Genomic DNA, 10231 nt, shown 5'->3' with positions numbered 1-10231 from the left:
CAGATAGTTTCGACTACAAGATATTTAGTCATAGTAGAATAGATCATTTCCACAACTAACTTACTAGTGTCAGTAATAATAATGAGTGCAAATCATAGCAATAATCATTCAAAAATCCTATCAACTAATACCAATCGGTTAAAAACAATGTAAATATCCTATCAATTCTTGGAGAAGAATCAATCCAAAAATGCGCACCGACCTCGCGCACCCCGCCCCACACCAGGCCAACATATCCGTAACCCACTGCTTCTTATCAAAATACAGACACGATAAGCACAGCACCAGCCGACGAAAGGCGGAAAGCGCGCGCCCTCGGCGCACAAGTCCACACGCACCACAACAAACTAATTCGCATGAAAATCAGTGGAGGACGTTGGACAATTATGTTATCAAAGATCAATTGAATCAGATACTGAATCACTCATTACACATATATCTATAATCATAAAAAAATATAATAATCAATTCTGAATTTGAAACAAGAAGTATAAATAAAGAAAACCTGCAATTTAAATCAGCAAAAACAAATATGACTTCAATTGAAAAGCCTACTTGAAAGAAATGTAATTTGGGGTAGCCTATATAGAGAAAATAAGTATAAATAATGGTATGATCAGATATAGATAATGGTAAGTTGAAATTAAAATATAATAAAAAAGAAGTTCATATTGAAGTGAGTTCATAATTCATAAACTAATTCATCAGTATTCCATTTATTACCTATTATTCATCCATAATGTCCTGTAAGTCTTTCTCAGAGTAAATCTTAATCACCTTATCACCCTCACTAAACTTCATCTTCACATTACCTGTCATATCGATCCAGACGGATTTAAACCCTTTTGCTCACTGTAACTTTTTCGCCCTAGCAAACAGTAACCTCCTTTTGGCTGTCAAGGACCTGTTAATATACACCGGCTCAGCGTCACCGATGAAGCCCATATGTTGAGTGTTCAGATCACCTTTCATTTTTCTTCTCTGAAGAAGGGTTTCAACATCGCTCCTGCGCACAAAACGGACCGCGATTCCTGCAGTTGGTCGATTCTCTCTTTTTCGGAGACGATGACACGCATCAATAGAGTCCTTGTTGACGTCCATATTCAGTGTTTTACACACCTGAATAACAACTTCAGCGACATCCTCATCAGCTATCGATGGAACTCTGTAGATCTCAACAGTGTTACGTCTAGAGTATTGCTCCAGATCATCCATCTGATAAGAAATGTCCTCTACCCTTTGACACAGTTCCCTATTTTCATTAGAAAGTTTTTTTATTGTGGACTGTTGTTCACTAATCATATCGGCTTGCTTCGCCAGCGTCTCACAGGTTCTGTCAATTTTTTCTGTACAAACGCGTATAGCATTGGATAAGTCCTCATTCAGCTTAGTTCGACTATCAGATATTAATTTCTTAAGCTCCTTCATCGATCTATTAAAAGTTTCAAGATCAATGAACGATTTTTTTACACTTGAAGATGGATTCACTCTCACTGGTGTTGAGTCCGAATTACTTCTTTGTATACGCAATTTAGTTGTACATTTAGTACAATACCATGCACGGTTAGCGAGTTCCTCAATTTCTGCTTTCCCCAATCCCACACATTTACCATGGAATAAGCACTTGCACTGTTCACAGACAATCTTCTCCTTCGCGTTTCTATCCACCGATATATTACAAACACTGCACGTACTCATTATTTGTGCCAGAACAAACTGATCGACAAAGTAATGCAAAATTTGACTTTATCACAGACAATCTCACGAGTGTAATAGCGGCTGGATAGATGAACAGGATATTCAGCAAGACATAGGAGAGAATAGAATTAATAGTGAACATAGAATTACTGAGCTTAGCAACGATTTTATTTACATCTGCGGGCTTCACAGCACCCAGTCTAAAGGATTGCAAGTCACACTGTGAATTGGACAATCCAGACGACATCAGAAGCACTAGCTCCGTGATTGATATTACAAGAACAATTATTGGATGAATTTACAAAGATCATTAATTTCATCAGCAGATAGGGGAGGAACCATTTTGTGAACGATTTTTTGGCAATCGTCCCGTATCTGTATTAATAATCTTCCAAGCAGCTTTGCAAATATTAGAGGACTTCAAAATATAATCATCATTAGCCTTTATCCCTATAAATTTGCTTAATCTCCTATGATTTTCTATCAATTCAGTAGGCTATTGTTCTTGCATTTTTTATAACTTTAATCCAACAGTGTTCTAATTTCTTCCAATTCGGGTGTGTACCAAGCTTTAGATTTCTGAATTTTACAGCCCTTATTGAAGGAGTTGATTTTTTTAGTTATTATAGGGCAGCACTCGTTGAAATTTTTAGATAAAACCTTCATGAAAGAGTCAAAAGCCAGATCTACATTATCTGCCTGAACAGTTTCCGACCAATCAACTCTGTCTAACCAGTACTTTAACCTGCTTATGCTTGTTTCATTAACTAGTCTAAAGCTGTGAGTCAAAGTGTTATCGGATGGGCACGTTAAACTGTCGGTCCCGGCTGAAGTATGACAGTCGTAAGGCCCATTGACGGCTTAAATTATATATTCAGGCGGTGGGACCTTCCCGCAAGGGACTCCCCACCAACAAAAAGCCATACGAATTTACTTTTTAGCTGTGAGTCAATGATTTATCCTTGGTACTATTGTAGTTGAGCCTGTTAAAATGCCTGCAATCTCCAATACCAAACGCAAATGATCAGACAAATGCGGCTGTACTGTCTTACACTTATATATGAGGGTGGAGATTAGAAATGAAGTTATCCAGGCAAGACTCAGATCTGGTAGGATGCAGATTACACAAAAGCAGTCATAGGATTTCAGCATATTTATAAACGAGACGTTGGTGGATCTCTTCATATTAGGGTCAATGTTCAAGTCACTAGCTATGACTATTCTCAAGTTAGAGTATTTAGAATTCGTATTTTGTATAAAATCAAATAGTTGAGACATTTTTTCGGTAAAAAAGACAATTGGAGAGTCGGGCGTACGGTATACAGAAACAATTAATTATTCAATACTACTGATAACTATCATTACTGCCTCAATAGTTTGAAATCACAGAGAAAATCAATGTTGACAACCGAGAAAGGGTGCATGAAAGGAGGGAGGAGGATAAGTAGCACTGTTACGCTGCGGCGCGGTCCTCCCCCATGATTAATGCGCGTAATGGCCTGTCTATCGCATCGCTCCTACTAGTCTATGCATTCAAATTATGTATTTCAGGAACGCTATCTTATGTATTTTCGGTCACTGAACACGATTTTTCAACTCTCAAGCCTTAATAATTGATAATTCTCATCATAATATACTAATTATGGTCAAAATTACAAACTTCATCTCATTATCATTATTTATGATTACATTGTAATGATAAACCATCCTGTTAGGAATCCTAATGTGTTTCTCAGTCGATAAAAAACTGATATTCCATTAAGAGAGAATAATTATTCGATTTAGTTCAATGATCACTTTGGAATTGCGAAAGTCAAGTAATGGAGTAAGTTAAACAAATAATATAGGCTACCCCATATAGAGCACCGTGTAACAGGAGTAAAATATTTTCTTAACATAAATTTACAGTTGAATCACAAATAATGCCAATTACTCCCATGTGATATGACTAAATATTTGATTACAAAGGAAATACAACTCTAAAGCTGCGTTTACACCAAAGTTATTAAGGAGATGTTAATATAACTAATCTTTATAGATACTATTAGATTGAACATAACTTATCATACATATGATGGACATATGTGTTTGCCAAGTTCCGTTCAATCTAATAGAATCTATAAAGATTTTGTTAATAACTTTGGTGTAAACGCAGCTTTATCAACTGATTTCTGTAACTTATATCTACGAATAGATACTTTTCATCTGGCTGAGTTTGACTGATTGTCTTGGGGTGGTACTTGAATGAATGTGGAATGAGAGATATCTTTGTTGAATTTGAAATATTTGGAGAGAATACTGTTGGAAATCTATTGAGGGGGGATCAGTATAATTAAGGTGTGAGAGCAAGCAATCAATTCAATGAAACAACTACAAGGACTCATGAACGGTTCAAATATGAGAGATTGTCAAAGTATATTTGAAAGAAGTCAGGAGCTATTTGTGGAGTTTTATTAGAATCAAAATCGATGACTACTTGAAATTTATGACTGATTATTGTAACATAGTTTAAATTATCTTAAATTGTATTCATGCTCATAGGAAGGACTATCCATACTTTTTTCATTCAATCACACAACTATGTTATAAAGTCTGTTTATATCTAGAAAATATAAAAAAAATACTCATAGAAGTAGAAAATAATTTCCAATAAGGAAACATTAACTCTATACAGTCAATACATTGACTCTCTGAGAGTTTAATAAATGTGACAACTGACAACCGATCATGCTTTGGAGCAAACCCTCATTCGATCATCCAAAACAGTGATTGGAATAGCTAGTTCTTCAAAGGCTTTCCTAAAATGGCTGCTACTATATAATAAATCTTGCATCAAAGATATTCTGTTCAAGTATGTTGACATCATTATGGATATCACAGGAGATTGTGAAGAAAGTCATCTAATGAAGTAAAACAAGAAAATGAGAGATGAGAATGATCTCCAGAAGCATAATCTTCTCAAGAGAACATAACATTTTTCTTCAAGACTCTGATGGACAATAGAATCTGCATAATGTTATCAATGGTCTGGAAGCAAGTGAAGAAGTGTGTGATTCTCTTTTGAACGTATAGAAAGAAATAGTTATTCGGTCTCCAACGATTTTTATCTGAACATAGTTGTAACAAATTGTAAAAGTGTATTCTCACCTATATAAAGAACAGAGTTCTTTCATTCTCCACGATGCAATCAAACAAAAATCCTAGTCTTAGTTAATTCTAGAACAAAAAGATCTGATCTCTGTATTTTAACTAGGTAGCTGTTTAAAGATAATTCAGCATTAAAGTTTTAGTGCAGCATGCATTTCTACAATAACCGCAATCTCTGTCAACATCTGATGGATATTTGAAAAAAACTCTTAATCTCAATTGGCCCATGAAATTGTAAGTGAAACTAGTTGTGGACTTGACTAAATCCCTAAATATCGTTGACAAATTCGCATAATGATAACATGGCTCTCCTGAATTCAACTCCTACTTCACTTTTCAAAACTTCAATACGCTGCAAGATTATGGAAACTTTGTGATGAGAAGAGTTATGAAAATTCTCAATAAAGATGAAGTGATACAGGTGGACATAGCTTTTCATGTCTATGGTCTAAAATCAAACAAAGGTAGTGAACATATTAGAAGCAGCAGAGTAAAAGAATCACTTCAATAATATGCTCTCCAAACCATCGAGACTTGATTTCTAAATCTGTGACAGAGATTTATTAATGTGACATCCAAGAATCTATAAAGGAATAATCCATAAGTTAGCTACGTGCAGGAATACATACATTCATTCATTCATTTGTGGATAAAATTACAGATCATATAAATATGTTCGGGAAAGAATAACAGGCATGACTCAAAACTATTCGAATCCCAAATTTTGATACTGAATAACTTGTTACCATTTCAAAACAGTCTGAACGGGAATACCATAATGGATGAATCAATCAAAAGTTAGTGAAATATCATTATAATAATACTGTTAGAAATAATATGGATGAATATTTAAATTTTCATTTCATTTTGATTTCACACATATCTATTATTATATTGGATATAATTTCTCAAAAGTTCATGACAACTGAAGATTCACAAAAGAATAACATTTTCATACTAAACATAATCATTATGATAATGAATGAATGATGAATTCCATTCCCACCATGAAGAACTAAGAAATTCCACAAATATTTCTTGGAAATTAACTGACCACTATATCAAGTAAGCGTGGCCAGTGTGCAATTAATAATATAATTAGGCTGCAGCGCATCACAATAAATTAATTTCAGATAAAAACAATAGAACATAAACATATATAATATTATCTTTATTCTATCCTAATATATTTCTTGAAACCCAAGTTTCGTTTATTTCAAACAGTCATTTCTAGTTTCCTTGCAGAATGACATGAAGTTTGTAATTTTGACCATAATTAGTATATTATGATGAGAATTATCAATTATTAAGGTTTGAGATTTGAAAAATCGTGTTCAGCGACCGAAAATACATAAGATAGCGTTCCTGAAATACATAATTTGAATGCATAGACTAGTAGGAGCGATGCGATAGACAGGCCTTACGCGCATTAATCATGGGGGAGGACCGCGCCGCAGCGTAACAGTGCTACTTATCCTCCTCCCACCGCCGCATCAATGATCGTAACCCCAAAACTATATATAACATTGGATTCAGCAAGAAACGGCCTATAACGTTTATTGGGAGCCTTTTCCTCTAAGTCGGCTAATTACTTGAATATTCGAGAAATAACAAAAAGTCCATAATAAAAAAATACATTTTTCGAGATATTTTATTTTTTTACGGAAAAACTATGCGGTTTATCGCAAAAATGTAGAGAACCACATAGAAAGCCAGTTATGTGTACATGATATTGAGGAAAAATTAAATGCTGTACTATGAATAGTAACTGCAGGACAGGCGATTTTATAAACGCGCGTTTTTTACAACCTAACCCCCTTCCCCCCAAGCTGTCGACCACCCTGGGACGTGACGACATCGAGTTTCATATACACTAAAGACCCCCTAACAATAATCCAAAGTCAAATTCTCTGCCTCTCTCATGTATGCTCAATGTAAGCCAGCGCCTGGACTATTTATTGAACTCTCAATATATAGAACGAATTAATAAAAGTCAGGTAACATGTCAAATTTTCAAACAAAACAAAGTTATTCAGCAATCGATTCAGGTCAAGAAGACATACACAATTTTTAAACTATACATTTTACGAACCTGCTAACTTGCTGCAACTAAATTCGGGCCTCGGTCATTCTATGTACTAAATTTTGAGCTATAATACGAAAACAACAAGAGTTTGGCACTCACAATTTTAACAATATCTAAACTCTACTTTTGAGAACACATTATCCAAAACTCAATAAACTCAGACATTATGAAACTTACTACACTTTACTTAAATTCACGCACACAATTAACTATTTAATTTTTCATCCACTGATTCTATCAATTTTATATTACTATAAAAACTACAACAAAAGTACTGATAATGAAAAACTTTTCGATTTGTCCCTCTGGATGGGCAACAGACCCATTCAGAGGACCAAGGCTCGCGCACCATTACATGATTTTTCGTTTGCATCTCAATACCAACTGTGGCCTTTTCACTGAAAATTATTCCCCCTCCACGAGCGTTGAGCATTACTTACAGTGGAAAAGCCAAGCTGCAAAAAGGCCAATGCTCGTACAATTTCAAATATAGTGGCTTTTTCGACAAGAAATTGAAACTGCATTTGAAAAATGCACGAAAATTGCTTTAATTCCGACAACTAAGCAACAAGTTAGCAAATTCAAACAAGACAGAGTCAATTCTCAGACTAAAACGCAGGGTTCAACATACAGTAAAATCAAAGTTCATTCACAAATCAAAGTTCAAAGACATGAAAAATAATATAAGATACACAAAAACAACTACAATACTACCCTCTCAATATCACACTATTACAACATGACCACTTTCTCATTTGAAAAAATAAAGTTGGAATCAAAATGAAGTTGGATCCATGTGACGGATCCAAGATGGCGGAAAAAAGTATTGAATCGACAGAAATAGTTTGTTTTTCAATTGGAATAGTATCCCCATGGAACCTATTACTGTTATATCATATTTGTAACTCTATAAATAATATTACAAGTTGCGGATCTCAGAGATCGATACAACATTTCATGAGCGAGTTCTTCAACCCAGGGGTCTCCAATTCATACAATAAGTACATAATAGGAATGATAGGGAGAGGAAAAATAAGATAACCTTAGGCTATTTCTGTCCCAAATTTAGGTAAGGTTACACATAGTCTGAATTGGGTCAAGTCTTGTAGTTCTCCACTTCACAAAATTCTCAGTCCTTGCATATTTTCACAAAGTAGATTTTCAAATTCAGATGCTTCTAAACCTAACATAAAATACTACTACTATTACATCACTCTTTGGTGCTACAGCCAATTTAGGGCCTTGACCTCCTTCAAAATGCCTCTCCAATCTTCTCTGTCATCAGCTTTCCTTCTCCATCTCCTGATACCCGCCTTCCACAATAGTCTTATTCCACATCCTCCAGCCAGCGCATAAAATAAATATTCTACACTAGTGACCCCCCTGGGTTGGAGAACTCGCTCATGAACTTATTGTAGTCTTGTAAATACGCATTTTATACAGAATTGATGAAAATCTTGGAAACAGCTAAATATCTCTTCAGCATGAATAATTTGACAGAAGGTTTCATTGGGGATCCTATTTGAAATTAAAAATTACTCTGTCGTTTTAATATCTTCGACCATCATATGAATCCGAATTCATTTTTTGAAATGAGAGGGTGGTCATGTGATACATGATTTTGATACTGAGTTCCAAGAGAAAATAAATGGCGGAAGCTGCACATTGATATCTCAACTCGTAACAGTTTGTTGCTGTAAAAGTTGTGAATCATGTTGTTTACTAACAAGCTGAAATCATGTGTCAGTGCATGAAGAGCCATGACTGGCTTCCAAATAGCCTTGGATGATGTCATGAATGAATGAGAAAACTGTAGTAATTTATTTATCCATTCCTATTTTATTTATTATCTATTGATTCATACAATAAGTGTACCATCAAAAATAAGGTAACAAGTTGCGAATCTCAGAGATCAATACAACATTTCATGAGCGAGTTCTTTAGCCCAGGGGTTTCCAGTTCGTACAATAAGTTCATCATCGAAATGATAGGAAGAGGAAAAATAAGATAACCTTGCGCTATTCTCCTCCCAAATTTAGATAAGGTTACACATGCAATGTATTCTTCAGCTGATTAAATGACAATAAATTTTCCTCTGATACACTTCTAATGTTATTTTTATATCCTGGAAAAGGACGAAGGAGTTAGTCATTTTTGTTGCCCAACGAACTTGACCTGACTTTCTAAAGTTATTTTAAAACATACAAACAGACGAACAACGACTTTGGCCTTTCAGCCTTCAGCGAATTCAATCACAACAAATTTCCGCCGCGTTTACACCAAAAGTATTAACAAAATGTTAATAACTTAATCCTTATAGATTCTATTCGATTGAACGAAACTTGACAAACACATATGTTCATCATGTGTATGATGAGTTATATTCAATCTAATAGAATCTATAAGGAATAAGTTATTAAAATTTTGTTAATAACTTTGGTGTAAACGTAGCTTTATGCACTTTCAATGTTATTTTTATATCCTGAAAAAAGACGATAGAGTTGGTCAATTTTGTTGTCCAACTAACTTGACCTGTTAGATCAATTCTTTTTAAAGATATTGTAGAACATACAAACAAACGGATAACGACTTCAGTAAGTCAAAAGTGAGAACTCACTAAAGCTTCTTCCTCCTCTTCTTCCTCTTCTTCTTCTTCTTCTTCTTCCTCATCTTCTTCCTCTTCTTCTTCTTCTTCTTCTTCTTCTCTTCTTCTTCTTCTTCTCTTCTTCTCTTCTTCTTCTCTTCTTCTTCTTCTTCTTCTTCTTCTCTTCTTCTTCTTCTTCTTCTTCTTCTTCTTCTTCTTCTCTTCTTCTTCTCTTCTTCTTCTTCTTCTCTTCTTCTCTTCTTCTTCTTCTTCTTCTTCTTCCTCCTCTTCTTCTCTTCTTCTCTTCTCTTCTTCTTCTTCTTCTTCTTCTTATTCTTCTTCTTCTTCTTATTATTATTATTATTATTATTATTATATTATTATTATTACCTGGATTAGGCGTACAAACCTGTTCCGGTTTCAAAGGGTATAACTACAGTATTTATCTTACCATCTTTTCAGATGTCTGTCAATATTCTTTCTACCGTAGTGTCTATATTCATGACAGCCTTTGCCGTTCCACATGGTTTCTCCAGTTCAATCTGTTCATTCCAAGTTGTGCAGCTAATGATGATATTCCTAACTCATTTCCAATGTCATCATTGCGGAATCTGTCTAACTTTGTGCAACCTTTCACACTTCGAAGAAAACGCATCTCTGCTGTTTGAAGTCTTCTTGCTCACTCACTGAAGCTTGTTCAATTATTATCATTTCCA

Source organism: Nilaparvata lugens, chromosome 11 (assembly GCF_014356525.2).
Source record: "Nilaparvata lugens isolate BPH chromosome 11, ASM1435652v1, whole genome shotgun sequence".
Lineage (NCBI taxonomy): Eukaryota > Metazoa > Arthropoda > Insecta > Hemiptera > Delphacidae > Nilaparvata > Nilaparvata lugens.
Note: the sequence above shows the minus strand (reverse complement) of the source record.